The sequence below is a fragment of the Eurytemora carolleeae genome, unplaced genomic scaffold, assembly GCF_000591075.1.
Source record: "Eurytemora carolleeae unplaced genomic scaffold, Eaff_2.0 scaffold12, whole genome shotgun sequence".
Lineage (NCBI taxonomy): Eukaryota > Metazoa > Arthropoda > Copepoda > Calanoida > Temoridae > Eurytemora > Eurytemora carolleeae.
Genome location: NW_019396142.1, coordinates 357,911 through 373,259, shown reverse-complemented (window position 1 = coordinate 373,259; position 15,349 = coordinate 357,911). Strand labels below are relative to the sequence as shown.

The window sequence follows — 15,349 nt, the reverse complement described above, 5'->3', positions numbered from 1 at the left end:
ACCTCATCAGTATGCTTATTGAGACAAAGTTTGGACACACGTACATACACAAACAGATACACAATACACAATATTTCCTTTCATCGACCTCTATATCAATAAGAAAGGATAAATTTGAATTTAATAAATTTAATTAATATTTTAAAATTGATATTCCTTTAATATCATCATTCAATTTCTCAGAGTAAAGCGCTACATTCTAATTAGACTATTTTTCATTAAAATCTTATTTTATTTTATTTTTTTGAAAACTTAAAGGGACCGTTCACTGATTTGGTAATTTCAGGGTAAACTAAACAGCTTATTTGCTGTTGATTGGTATTAGTCAATTACTTTTCAAAGACAACTGTGGCCGGAGAAAAAGCCGACTTTTCGTTCAGAATTCGAGCGCAAAGGTTCATTTATACCTTTGGCATATACACTATTTGATGTTTTTGTCAATATGTTGTGGATCAAAATAAATTTCGAATATAAAATTCAACTGCTAAAAGCTGAATTTAACGCGGCATGAAAAATGAAAAGTTGCGCGCATACGGGAACACAATTGATAGGAAGGGGGGGGGGGTCGTATACTCTGAAATTACCTGATTGCTTTTCAGCATTATAAGGTTAATAATTCATTCATTTTGAATTTCTCGGACTGCGATTGCAGCTGACGTAATATTATTTTATTGCGAGATAATACAATCAGCTGATTTATCAATTATTATTTCTATTATTTATTCAATTTATTCGCTTATTCAATGATATTTTAATAAAATAAACAATTACTCAAAAATGCATTATTACAAATATAATGAATCTACGAACCGAACAGAATGCGTGAAGAGAACCGAGTTGAGAGGAGGGGAGGAAAACCAACCACAACAATTTCTCGTCAGAGCCACATTCTCCTCATTTTCTCGTCCGAGCCACCTCGAAATCCTCGTTTTTTTAGAAAAAACTATTTTTTAAGAATCAAGCCAAAATAAGGGCAGTGATGAAATATCAAATTTTTGCAAATTAAAAACCATAGAATTTTTCCGGGAAAATTATAGGCAGAGGTATGCCGAATATTTTGCTATTTATTTTATATCACGAAGGTTAGACATTATGGAGGCAGAAGAGACTTAAGTTTTACCTAAATAAAGTTTGACATCATTCTCATGGGTTTGAAGATTCCAACATGATATAATCATTGGCATACTTTAGTCCATCCATATTTTATGCCCTAACGTGGCCAGATTTTTTAAAAATGGTTTTATCTTCAAGAGTTGGAAACTTTTTAACACAAAATCATCGAAGGACGAGGATTCCGAGGTGGCTCTGACGAGAAATTGTTGTGGCTGGCCTTTCTCCCCTCGAGAGAATGGTTCTCCCATTCCGCTCCGAAAGTTTTAAAGATAAACTTTTTTGGATTACTCACAAATGTATCATTTCAAGTAAGATGTATTTGTTATTTACATCGAACACCGAGTTGAATCTAGGAACCGAAATTGCCTAATGATTTATTGATTGTCGTAGAGAACGTCGTCTTTGTAAACACATTTTACACGTTTTAATGCGTAAATTTCTTGCTAACTCAATTATCAAAAGTTTTCATATTTTAGTATATAATAACGTTCACATAATGACATTAATATATGATGAATCTAAATTTTATTGGGCTGCTGTTGCTTAAAAACGTCTAATATACTATTTCTGACAAAGGTACCATACCTTTGCGCTAGAATTCTGAACGAAAAATCGGCTTTTTCTCCGACCACAGTTGTATCTGAAAAGTAAGACTAATACCAATCATCAGCGAATAGGTTGTTTAGTTTTACCATGAAATTATCCAAATAAGTGAACGGTCCCTTCAAAGCGATTTCGAAAATTTAAAATAAAATGATTAATTGATTGGATAAAATTTTTCAATCCAGACATCCAGGTGTTTTTCTCGACTCGAGACTCCAGACCCTAGACTTGACAGGAAAATAAAACTGAAATAAACCAATAGTTCGGGAAAGCTTACAGTGCAAGAAAACGAGGGTTTGTTAGATTGAAAATATCGGGAAGATTTCTCCAGGTAGGATATAAAGTAGGCTGGAGTATATCTGCAACCTCAACCACAATCTTTAGTTTCAATTTATCACTTTCATTTAGAAACAAGAAGAGAATTGTTCTGGGGCATACACAGGAATTTCTCCTGGGGGATTTTTTTCTTTTTATGCATGGGGGCGGGGCTCAGTACCCATTGGGGCCGAAAAGCCTATGGCAACCATAGATTTCACTGTTCCAAAGGGAGGGGGGGGGGTGCTGAGCCCTCATAGCCCCCTCCCTTTGTAGGCCGCTGTAAATTTTAAAGCTGAATTCGATTTCATTTTCAAAATATTTTACCTATTATTGTGTTAGCGCCTTAAAAAAGTCTCCTTTACCTTGTTTACGTTTTGTGAACCTTTCAAATTCATTCTCTTAATTTGGTTCTTTTATTTCAATTTAAATATTTAAGTTAAAACTATAAATATATAAAGTGAATAGTAATATGTGTTTGTATAGTATGTCCGATCATAACTCATGAACCCCTGGACTGATTTGCCTCAAATTTTGATTTGAAAACTCGGTAGAACCATGGGAATGTTCTTAGCTTGGTTTTAAAAATTTAGGTTGAGTGGGTTAACTTTTATAGGTAAAGTTTAGTTGCCTGGCAAAGCTGGGTTTTAAAGCTAGTATTTTATAAACATGATAAATATTTGTCTCGGATGTTAGTTTGTTTGTTCCCAAAAAGCGTTAAAAAAGGCAGAAACCGATCAGGTCCGAATTCATATTAGAACTTCACACTCTGATCTAACAGTTCGGTCCTTGTCCCACCAAGCTGTTACTTTCGATCATTATCTGACCTATTAATGTATGTAAACATTGGGAGAAAGTAAATACGAAAAAACAGGTTAAAAATGAAAGACACTCTAGTATGCCGAGTCCATTAGCACCTGATCCAATCAGGGTTCAGTCATGTGTTTGGTGTCTATTCTGAACCAATAGAAATGCATGGTGGTAACATCTATCTTTCTATCTAGCGCATTATCCAATTAGAGATAAATCCTTGTATCGGTGCTGTAGCAGTAAATGGAAATATTTACTACTACTGAAGTGAAACTATAAATCCTTGTATCGGTGCTATAGCAGTAAATGGAAATATTTACTACTACTGAAGTGAAACTATAAATCCTTGTATCGGTGCTATAGCAGTAAATGGAAATATTTACTACTACTGAAGTGAAACTATAAACCCTTGTATCGGTGCTATAGCAGTAAATGGAAATATTTACTACTACTGAAGTGAAACTATAATGAAGAATACCATACAAAAGAAAATTAAGTAAAACAACATTTTTCGACTTATTTTGAAATTAGATTGGTTAAAGTATGGAAGATAGAAAACAATTGTGCTTATTTCCCAGAGAAAGGAATATTTTTGCAGATACAGTAATAACAAGAGAACTGTAGAAGAGTAAGACGACATCTAAGCAATACTAAAGTGCATTTAATGTTGTTACAAAGCCAATAGCTTTACTAGTAAGTTATTCTACACCACACAATTGCTATGCCTCATGTTAATTGTACTGTTTAAATAACAAGTAATTTAAACGAAAAAACTATCTCAACTCGTTATTTATGGTAACAAAGGAAGTGAGCCTTTGCCACAAACAGAATATTTTAATCTCTATAGCTATATCTTTGCAACCTGATTACTTTATGTGATGTGTACTTTATATATTTTAAACTTAGACTATTAGATGTTACAAGAATTCATTGCTCGAAATATCAAATTCTTTGACATCAGGTTGTAAAGATATAGAGATTAAAAAAATTATGACAACAACTTATTTCCTTTAGCATTTTACTGCAATGCACTCCAATACTAGCAAATTTTCGGTAAGTTTTTTGCTTAAATTGGTTCATTTTTAAAAATAATAAAAGTTTACATTATTTTCCGAGGAACGTTTTTCAATTTCAAGTTTATCTCTTTTCAAGATAGAAAAAAAACGATATCGTCCTCATCGTTACTCGGATAAAGGCTTTAATGATCGTTGTATATTTTGAATGAAACTTTTCAGACCCTTTGAATCTATATTTCTTTCTGAACCTCTCATATCAATTAAAATTGACTGACATTTTTGTTTGTATCGTCTAAATGTTACTAAAACTAGCCTTGTATCAGAAGCTTACATGATTTAAAAGCACTGGTTTTTGGCTTGACGTATGACTGGTTAAAGGAAATTGAATGAACGAATAGAAGTAAGAAAACCTGAACGGATTCAGATTTAGTTTTGTATCAAGAATTCATATTAAAAAACTTTTCTTTTTAAACCAATACGCGATACAACTCTTAGTATTTATAAAGTATAGCCCTACAGAAATAGCATTAAATTTATGATATTTAAATAAGTTTAAAATTAAGTATAAAAGGCTCATTTTATCCTTTTACTGCTCACATAACTTTATATGTAATTGTTTTATCTTCTTAAAAACTTAATCCATATATTTGTCTCTTTTACTAAATAAGTCAGAAAACTCGGAGTCTAGGATTACGAAGAGAAATTTTAATAGTCAAATCTTGTATAAACTAGAAGACATAGTAGGGTAAGGAGACATAATTTATGTAAGGTTTACAAAAAAGGGAGGATTGAGAAAATTAGGATTTGAAAAAAAGATTTTAACATATAGAAAAATGATTAAAGTAGGGAAGTATGGTTAAGAAAGAAGGAATTAATAAAAATGAAAACAAACTAAAATATCGTAAAATATATAATAAACAGCAGAGAAGAGTTCAGAAGCAAGCACATACGTAAAGCATATAAACAGAGTAGAGATGGTCCAGAAGTATAGAAGAAGAATAGAGATGTTCAAGAAATATAGAAGAAGAGTAGATATGGTCGAGAAGTATAGAAGACAAGTAGGGATGGTCCAGAAGTATAAAAGAAGATTTAAGATGGTCCAAAAGCATATAAGCAGAGTAGAGATGGTCCAGAAGTGTAGAAGAAGAGTATGATATGGTCCAGAAGTATAGAAGAAGAGTAGAGATGGCCCAGATATATAGAAGAAGAGTATGATATGGTCCAGAAGTATAGAAGAAGAGTAGAGATGGCCCAGATGTATAGAAGAAGAGTAGAGATGGTCCAGAAGTATAGAAGAAAAGTATGAGATGGTCCAGAAGTATAGAAGAAGAATAGAGATGGTCCAGAAGTATAGAAGAAGAATAGAGATGATCAAGAAGTTTAGAAGAAGAGTATTAGATGGTCCAGAAGTATAGAAGAAGAGTAGAGATGGTCCAGAAGTATAGAAGAAGAGTATAGATGGTCCAAGTATAAATGGTCTAGAAGTCAAGACGAATAGTAGAGATGGTCCAGAAGTCAAGACGAATAGTAGAGATGGTCCAGAAGTCAAGACGAATAGTATAAATGGTCCAGAAGTCAAGACGAATAGTAGAGATGGTCCAGAAGTCAAGACGAATAGTAGAAATGGTCCAGAAGTCAAGACGAATAGTAGAAATGGTCCAGAAGTCAAGACAAATAGTAGTAATGGTCCAGAGAAATAGTCGAAGAATAGGTCCAGAAGTATAAATTATTAGTGTAAAATGTTTGTAACATGATCGTTAAATGTTAATATTTATATATAATTGTTCCCTAACTGTTGTTTATAGTTTATTAGAAAATTAAACCTCAATTCTCTCTTTAATTATCTTCTCAACCATGGTTGCTCAATAGACGAGGGATTTGGAAGAGTCCAACTTAGTACAAATAATTCTGTTGATATTTAGTTTAAAGGTATCTATTACAATAAGGTATATGCCTGAGTTCGGCTTGATATAAGTCTAGATAAACTTGGTTTCTGCGGAGAGTGTGAGTGTATACCGGGAGAACTGAAGAGACCAGTGCTGTGACTAGTGTTGCTGAGTAAGGATCAAATCCTATACGCGCTGTTACTCCGTCCTAACATTATATATAGTGTTTAGATATATATTTATCTACTTTACGTGATCTATAAAGTGATTCTATAATTTTGTGTTTCAACAGCTGGATTATTGAAGAGATAAAAGGTATTGTATACATATATGTAAATTAGACTGTCAAAATATTTATAAAGATATTATTTAAATAGGTTCAATATTCATACATTTATGCAATATTCTAGGAATAAATATCTTACAACTGCAAAATAACCAGAGTTTATTTTCCGTAGATTGAACCCTCTCTTTGGTATTGATTCAAGTCCTTGTTATCGGTCTTTCTATCTTTAGTGTCTTGTTCTGAACTTCAAATTTACGGATCAGTTTAATTTATCATATTTATACGGATTCTTCTTTTTCATATAAAAAATGTATTTATAATATTTACAAAACTACCTGACTGAACTTGTTTTCTTTGTTTTGTTTTACAAACAAAAATTATCTTGTTTATATTCTATTTTTTCTTATTGAGGAATTTAATTTTTTGAGCAGTGTAAAAGTATGGATTAGGTTATAACATAAACCAAAGTATTTTAAAATTTAGGAAAGATTATTATAAGCTGGGTTGCTTAGGATACATTATGATTTGGATTATCTAGTAGGAGAGACAAATAGGTGTACCAATTGGGGAGAAGTATGATTAGAATAATCCAGTAGTAGAGACAAGTATGTATACCAAGGGAAGGATTAGGAGTAAGCTAATCCAGTAGTAAAGACAAGTAGGTGTACCAAGCAAAGGAGTAGGAGTAAGGTAATTTAGAAGTAGAGACAAGTAGGTATACCAAGGGAAGGAAAGTAGAGACAAGTAGGTATACCAAGGGAAGGAGTAGTAGTAAGGTAATCTAGTAGTAGAGAAAAGTAGGTATACCAAGGGAAGGATTAGGAGTAAGCTAATTCAGTAGTAAAGACAAGTAGGTGTACCAAGCAAAGGGGTAGGAGTAAGGTAATTTAGAAGTAGAGACTAGTAGGTATACCAAGGGAAGGAGTAGTAGTAAGGTAATCTAGTAGTAGAGAAAAGTAGGTGTACCAAGGGAAGGATTAGGAGTAAGCTAATTCAGTAGTAGAGCCAAGTAGGTGTACCTAGGGAAGGAGTAGGAGAAAGGTAATCTAGTAGTAGAGAATAGTAGGTGTACCTAGGGAAGGAGTAGTAGTAAGGTAATCTAGTAGTAGAGACTAGTAGGTATACCAAGAGAAGGAGTAGGATAATCTAGTAGTAGAGACTAGAGACAAGTAGGTGTACCAAGGGAAGGATGAGGAGTAAGGTAATCTAGTAGTAGAGACTAGTAGGTGTACCTAGGGAAGGAGTAGGCGTAAGGTAATCTAGTAGTAGAGACAAGTAGGTGTACCTAGGGAAGGAGTAGGAGTAAGGTAATCTAGTAGTAGAGACTAGCAGGTATACCAAGGGAAGGAGTAGGGTAATCTAGTAGTAGAGACAAGTAGGTGTACCAAGGGAAGGATTAGGAGTAAGGTAATCTAGTAGTAGAGACAAGTAGGTGTACCTAGGGAAGGAGTAGGAGTAAGGTAATCTAGTAGTAGAGACAAGTAGGTGTACCAAGGGAAGGATTAGGAGTAAGGTAATCTAGAAGTAGAGACATGTAGGTGTACCAAGGGAAGGATTAGGAGTAGGTTAATTCAGTAGTAGAGACAAGTAGGTAGCCGAGGGAATGAGTAGGAGTAGGTTAATCCAGTAATAGAGACAAGTAGGTTTACCAAGGAAACGAGTAGGATTAGGGCAATCAAGTAGTAGAGACAAGTAGCTGTCATGGGAAGGAGTAGGAGTAGGTAAATTCTAGGTTTAGAAAAATCCACGAAATAAAAATAATTCGCCGGGAGTAGAACCTGGCGTTGAGAGATGAGAAGGAATACAGAATGAGCCTGAGGAATTCATATAATTGGATTAATACACTTTGTTGATTATTCATTAAAAGAATTAGAAGGAAATACTAATTTATATATAGTTTCTCAGATTCATGGGATACATTGATATAAGGGCAGGATACACTGATACAAAGGCAGGATACACGGATACAAGGGCATGCTTTAAGGATACAAGGGCAGGATACACGGATACAAGGGCAGGATACACTGCTACAAGAGCAGGATACACGGACACAAGGGCATGATACACGGATACAAGGGCAGGATACACGGAAACAAGGGCAGCATACACGGAAACAAGGGCAGTATACACGGAAACAAGGGCAGCATACACGGAAACAAGGGCAGCAAATAGGTTAGGAGAAGTAAGTTTAGGGTCGGACTAGTATGGTTAAGAAAGGAAATGTATGTTGGAGTGAATTTACATAGATAGGGAAGGATTGCGAAAGGCATTATTGGGAAGAATATTGGTTGAAAGGCAATATTGGAAAGGAAAATGCTTTAATGGTTGTGGGTCGGAAATGCAGTGTTAGGATAGTTTATGGTTTGAAAGGTAAAGGTTGGGAATTGCAGTGTGTCTAATGTCTGTATCTTATATTTGACTTTTTATTTTCTCCAAGATAAGGTTCTAAGCTGGTATAGATTACTAAATCCGTGATACAACATGGACAATGTATTCTATACAACCTTTATATCAACCTAAAGGGAACCTTCGTCAACTTTCGATTTACTTCTAATAAACATTAAATCTTCTAATAGTAAACTTCTTCCTTCCTCTCAGGTAATGGGCGTTGTACAGAGCGTCCCATATCATATTAGATTATCTCTTCAAGCTTTAGCTCCAAAATAAACTCATAATACTCGAAAAACCTAGCTTTTTTCGCAAGCCAATTTTTGTATTAGCCTTATTCAATTTTTCAAAATGATTCATAGTTCTTAAATTTTCTGATTTTCTGATTAGTCCCGAAAAACGTAATTTAGACCCATTGACGATCTAATATGATGTGGGACACCGTGTACAAAATCTTGAATCTTTGTTAAAAAACTGTTTTCGCATAAATGTCATGGAACAAACAATATAAAAACGTACATAGCAATTTTTTAAATATTCGAGTGAAAAACTCCAAGAATAAATGTGATTTCTTGTTGTTTTTTTTGTTTTTTTTTTGTAACCGTCACATTCATATTTTGTTTACACTAGCTTAATTACGTCGCAGAGGGAAAATACGTGAAATATTCAAAGAATTCCAAAAACAAAAAATAGTAGGGAGTAGGGAGTAGGGAGCAGGGAGTAGGGAGTAGGGAGTAGGGAGTAGGGAGTAGGGAGTAGGGAGTAGGGAGTAGGGAGTAGGGAGTAGGGAGTAGGGAGTAGGGAGTAGGGAGTAGGGAGTAGGGAGTAGGGAGTAGGGAGTAGGGAGTAGGGAGTAGGGAGTAGGGAGTAGGGAGTAGGGAGTAGGGAGTAGGGAGTAGGGAGTAGGGAGTAGGGAGTAGGGAGTAGGGAGTAGGGAGTAGGGAGTAGGGAGTAGGGAGTAGGGAGTAGGGAGTAGGGAGTAGGGAGTAGGGAGTAGGGAGTAGGGAGTAGGGAGTAGGGAGTAGGGAGTAGGGAGTAGGGAGTAGGGAGTAGGGAGTAGGGAGTAGGGAGTAGGGAGTAGGGAGTAGGGAGTAGGGAGTAGGGAGTAGGGAGTAGGGAGTAGGGAGTAGGGNGTAAATAATTTATTATCAACTTTGTATGCATTTCACGGTATGGAGCAATTCTCTGTTAACATCAGTACCTAGAGTAAATATTAAGATATCAATCTCTGGTGTCCGTTTCTAGTCCTGCATTTCTCAATACATATTTGACCATAAATAATTAGTATGTTTTTATCTTAAGTAGTTGTAAATTGATCCTGTGTTAAGCATACGCTGAGTCTTGATATGCTTTTAATAATCTGATTGATCATTGATTTCTTTGATAATAATAATGCATTGGATGTAAACCTATTCGATATTTAAGCTTTTGATCTATAATCTTTTAAGTACATAAAGTAAATTGAAATGATGCATTGTAAATTATATGTACCGTCACAAAATAACATTTATGTACATAGTATAAAGTTGTACTCTAATCCAACCCACATGTTGCATTTTATAAATAATATCATGATAAAGTCCTGATCAGACTTTAACTTGGATAATCAGAATTATTGCAACTTGTCAAACCCGTCTAACATCTTTATTTTTTATGGATGAAATCTGACAGTTAAAATATTGATAGCAGCTAAATTTTAAAAACTGAATTTTACTAGAATGACTGATAAAAATTTAATTTCTTTTTTCTTACCTAATAAGGTATAAAAACAGCTGAATCAGAAGAAATTAACAACGTAATTCTAGTGTTTAAAGAAAAATGTTTACCAAATCAGTCAAGTCGAAAAAAATAGTTAATTTTTTTTTTCCAATTCGTTAATTAGGTTTATTTTATAATGCAGTCCCATATTTCTGACACAGCTTGAATTTATAGGTTTTAACAATTGTTTTAAAAAAATATTCAGGCATTGACGCATATTTTTTATCTTAAATATTTAGGTCGCAAAGATCCAAAGTGCAATGAAAAGCATAAATTTTTAAGATTGGGTCTGCTTTGTCTTTGACTTTACCTCAATAACTCGCTTAAACTTGTTTTGTAGCCCTGTACATATACATATTTTACTATAGAGCACTGGTTTGATTTTTGAAGAAATAATTGGCAAAGTTCTCGTCGATTTTTACGTGAGATCAATTTTAAGTTGATGAGTCTCTTTAAAGTTTAAACGGAGGCGAGAGGTCACTATAAAACTCGTTAACAGTCCCTTTCTTACCTAATCATGTATAAAAACAGTTGAACGAGAAGAACATTGACAACGTAATTCTATTGTTTAATCGATTCCAACAATTTGTAAACAAAAATTAATTCTTTCTTAAATTCGTTAATAAGGTTTATTTTATAATGAATTCCTATATTTCTTGAATTTAAAGGTATTAAAAAGACTTGTTTTTGGAAAATATTCAGGCAATGATGCATATTTTTTATATCAAATATTTAGGCAATGATGCATATTTTTTATATCAAATATTTAGGCAATGATGCATATTTTTTATATCAAATATTCAGGCAATGATGCATATTTTTTATATCAAATATTCAGGCAATGATGCATATTTTTTATATCAAATATTTAGGTCGCATTGATCCAAAGTGCAATGAAAAGTTGCATACATTTTTCAGATTGGGTCGGCTAGCTTTGAAGTGTCGCAACGCCTTCGCCTTTGACTTTACCTCACTATACCTAAACATTTTTGTAGCCCTGGACATAAACTTTTTTTACCATAACGCACTGATTTTTAGTTTGAGTTTTTAAGAAGTAATTGGCAAAATTACTTTTGGATAAATTTGATTTGATGAGTCTCCTTAAATGAGGGACACTTTAAAGATAGTTGACAGTCCTTTTGAGTGGTTTCAAGTGGAACCAACCATTTTTGAGCCACGGCTCAAATTCTTTAAATTCGGCCTCAGTTTCTCCGAACACTTCTGCCTCTTGTATCTCCATATTTTTTTTAACTTGAATTTCTTGCCTATGAATATGTTGCAATAAATCCTGAAACTTGAATAAGGACAGGATTGGGTTTACCCGGGGTTTGAGGCGTGGCAGAATATTTATTGAGTAATATAAGATTCAAACTGCTCTCTGCACAGTTTTAGCATTTTATTTTTAAAACATTGCGACATTAGAATTATAAATACAATTTTTCTATTTTTTTCAAAGCTATTTTATTATCTCATTTGTTAAAATCACCAAAATAACGTTAATACAGCATAGGGTCTAAAAACAGTGGTCCTCTAGTAGTTTTACGTATTGGAAAAAACTCATTGCTTGCCTAAAAAACTAACTTTTTTAATTCATATATCTTTGCAACCTGATGTCGTAGATTTTTAATAATTTAAGCTAAGAATTCTGTTTGATCAAATAGCCAACATTTGAAATATCAAAGATTTACACCATAAAGTTGCAATGATATGGGGATTAGAAAATTAGAGACAAGCAAAGATGGTAGAATAGAAGAAGATAGGGCATTAGGAATTTATCCGAATAGTGCGCACGCTCTGTACACTTTTATATGACGTCACTGGCTGCAGTATTGGTTTTAAATTCAAACAATCAACATTAAAACTCTAGTTTTAAATGTAAATTAATCATTGTAGGTGCTAAATATGGTTGGAAAATAATGACACGGTTATAAACTTCTAGATTTCTTTTAATCAGATATAGGATAGGATGCTAGGATAGGATAGGTGATGGAAATGCAAAAAAGTCCATAAAATAATTTTAAATTATAGAAAAGACGACATTCTATGGCTTCTTATTGAACCCAATTGAGGCGTCTGGTTTTGCGTATAATGCCTACTCTCTATATTGCAAAGCTCTTTGGAGACAAGTTATCAGTTCCTTTGATTTCCTAGACTTTTTAACAAGGAAAATGTAAATATCGTTGTGTACTATGTACACTGTAAATATAGTTGTGTACTATGTACACTGTAAATATCGTTGTGTACTATATACACTGTAAATATAGTTGTGTACTATGTACACTGTAAATATCGTTGTGTACTATGTACACTGTAAATGCCGTCCGAGTACAGTAGACACTTGCTTATAAAGGTGTTTACTTGGAAAAATTTAATTTAGTCAAAGCCTAAAATTAATGGAAAAATATCGAAACCAAAAAAAGGGGTCTAGGCTTTCTTCACATTCTACTGTGACGTATTTAGACAGCTCTAGAGGAGCTACGAGGTCACAAAGTACTACGAACATTTTACCTTCTCCTTCGGTCTAGTTTCCAGTGAATTTTAATTGACATTTTTTAGCCGAATAAACATCACACTTGTATTTTTGTAGCTCTGGTCCTCTACATTTGAAAAGTATATGGCGCTGGTTTCTATAGATTTAGTTTCAAGGAAATAGTTGGTAAACTCTTTTTTTGCGCGTTCACAGTCTTGGAAACTATATTTTGTTCTTGGATGTTTTTGGGCGTTCACAGTCTTGGAAACTATATTTTGTTCTTGGATGTTTTTGGGCGTGTTTACACTGTGCGAGCAAAAATAATATTAAACATGGTAAAATGTTATTCTCTGCATTTCTTCTTTCTTAAATAAATGCATTCTGATGAGAGAAGGGTGGAACCACCGAGTTCCTGGTTAAAGTGAAAACATCTGGATACAGAACAAGGAAGATAAATTAAGGAACCTTTATACAGAGCAAGGAAGATACACCAAGAACCTTGATACAGAACAAGGAAGATACACCAAGAACCTTGATACAGAACAAGGAAGATAAATTAAGGAACCTTTATACAGAGCAAGGAAGATACACCAGTAACCTTGAAACAGAGCAAGGAAGATACAGTAGGAACCTTGATACAGAGCAAGGAAGATACACCAGGAACCTTGATACAGAACAAGGAAGATAAATTAAGGAACCTTGATACAGAACAAGGAAGATAAATTAAGGAACCTGGATACAGAACAAGGAAGATAAATTAAGGAACCGTGATACAGAACAAGGAAGATAAATTAAGGAACCTTGATACAGAACAAGGAAGATAAATTAAGGAACCTTGATACAGAGCAAGGAAGATAAATTAAGGAACCTTGATACAGAACAAGGAAGATACACCAGGAACCTTGATACAGAACAAAGAAGATAAATTAAGGAACCTTGATACACTACAAGGAAGATACACCAGGAACCTAGATACAGAGCAAGGAAGATACACCAGGAACCTTGAAACAGAACAAAGAAAATACACAGAACTCTTGATTCAGATTCTGCTTAAAATACAAAAGCTCAGCTCCGGTTTTTCTTTTTGGAATTAAATATCTCTTGACAATTTTCTGCCTCACCTGCGTTGTAGACATCCAGGTTTACAGCCGAGACCGCAGGGTGTCAATTTTTGCATGTTACACCAAATATGTTAATGAATAATGGGTAGTTAATGAATAATGGATAGTTAATGAATAATAGGTAGTTAATGAATAATGGGTAGTTAATGAATAATGGGTAGTTAATGAATAATGGGTAGTTAATGGAAATATTTAAATTCTAGAGTCACTTAAAATTGCCTTGTTAGTTCCTTTGACTGAAGTTACTGAATTTAGATGTTTGGAAAACCAATTAAAGATTAAGAAGAAATAGAAACAATGGAACTCAGTTTCTTTTTGTGTTCTCAGGATTTGAATTAAAGGAGCGTTAAAGAAATATCTGATTTTTCCTGTGACCTAAATTCATTTTAACTTCTAATTGTATTTGAATATAACAAGTGTTTTAATAATATACAAAATACAAAAAAAGGGGGGGGGGTGTAATGGAACCTCTTGAATGCCCGTAGCGTGCCAAAAGGGCATAATATAACCTTTTGTTTTAAAATTGATTTTTTTAAACTTAAAAACGAAAGGTTTGATTATTCATGATGATGTTGGAAATCAAAGAGCAAAATTAAATTCTTCTATAATCATTCCCGAGAACTGTTATAAATGTTAGAGATATTGTTTTGTATCTCTTTATCTAAGAACAAATCTTTGAAAGGTTTGGTAATCGAGTAAAAACAGGAGACAGTCACAAAACTTTTATTCTTTTTTATTTTTCTTCCTTTGTTGAATATGACAGAAAGAATGCAATCATGAAAAGCAGAACTCTGGCAGTATTCAACCATGCAACAGTTATCATTAAATATCCTTCCATTGTTAAAACTGCCAAATCTTTAAATTAACGTTTTGATAAAAACAATGTGATTCAGCAAAGGAATTGAGTTTATGCTACAAACTCAAATTTTCTAATCCCTATATCTTTGCAACCTAATATTTGAATATTTTGATATTTTAAATTTAGACTATTTAATCTAATAGAATTCATAGTTTAAATTAAAAAAAGGTCTGTAACATCGGGTTGCAAAGATATAGGGAATAAATAATTTGAGTTTGTGGCGAGAACTCATTTTTTGATAATAACTATAATTCTAATTTTACCCCAAAAAAATATAATCTTTAGCTTCAAATGAAACTAAATTGTTATTTTACTTTATAAGCAGTGTCTTATTACAACATATTTAAAAACTTGTACCATCAAAAATTCTCCGTGTGAACTCTTCAGTGTTCATTGATATAACAAAAAGGTTTGCATCGAAATAGAAACATTCTTAATTAATTAAAATCAAGTTTGAAATTAATTAAAGATTCACTGAAGCAGGTTTTTGCATGATGAAAATAATTGAACTATTACACAGTGTATACAACATTATAATGTCAAGGTGATGTTGGCTTAGAAGATCTAGTTACAATTTAATCAGTGCAGCTCAGGGTAGATTGAAATACAGGAGAACAGAAGGGTGGATTGAAATACAGGAGAACAGAAGGGTAGATTGAAATACAGGAGAACAGAAGGGTAGATTGAAATACAGGAGAACAGAAGGGTAGATTGAAATACAGGA

At 33.5% G+C, this 15,349-nt stretch overlaps 1 protein-coding gene across 3 annotated transcripts in view; it reads left to right on the top strand.

The window, feature by feature from the left end:
* Positions 1 to 5,890: 5,890 nt before the first annotated feature.
* LOC111696235 (uncharacterized) overlaps positions 5,891 to 15,349 on the top strand; it is a 50,271-nt gene continuing 40,812 nt past the window's right edge. For all 3 annotated transcript variants that reach the window (XM_023465783.1, XM_023465782.1, XM_023465785.1), the window contains exon 1: positions 5,891 to 6,058. The gene's annotated coding sequence lies outside the window, so the exon portion shown is untranslated. The remainder of the gene's footprint in view (positions 6,059 to 15,349) is intronic.